The sequence below is a fragment of the Camellia sinensis genome, chromosome 11 (genome assembly GCF_055761805.1).
Source record: "Camellia sinensis isolate YWXY chromosome 11, ASM5576180v1, whole genome shotgun sequence".
Classification (NCBI taxonomy): Eukaryota; Viridiplantae; Streptophyta; class Magnoliopsida; order Ericales; family Theaceae; genus Camellia; species Camellia sinensis.
The window spans coordinates 155642762-155643043 of record NC_138971.1 but is presented as its reverse complement, the minus strand read 5'-3'; the positions used below and the strand labels follow the sequence as shown (position 1 = coordinate 155643043).

General features: G+C 34.0%; 1 non-coding gene across 1 annotated transcript; it reads right to left on the bottom strand.

Annotated features, from left to right (window-relative positions):
* Window positions 1–210: 210 nt before the first annotated feature.
* TRNAW-CCA (transfer RNA tryptophan (anticodon CCA)) lies at window positions 211–282 on the bottom strand. The gene has a single exon. It is a non-coding gene; the product is annotated as a tRNA-Trp (tRNA).

The following is a 282-nucleotide window of genomic DNA, read 5'->3' as shown; positions in this document are numbered from 1 at the left end:
TAGTTTTTTTTTTTTTTTTTTCCCCTCTTTGGAAAAAGTTGGGAGAATAGTTTCTGACTAGCACGAAATTGAGTATCTTGTCAATTAATATTAGCATAAATTCAGAATTGCAAACAAATATCACCAAAAAAAAAAAAAATTTGTGAAGCAAAAAATAAATGAAGAAAGAAAGAAATAAAATAAAATAAAAAAGGGGAGAGGCATGGGAATTGAACCCGACGTGAATCGAACACGCAACCTTCTGATCTGGAGTCAGACGCGCTACCATTGCGCCACGGATCC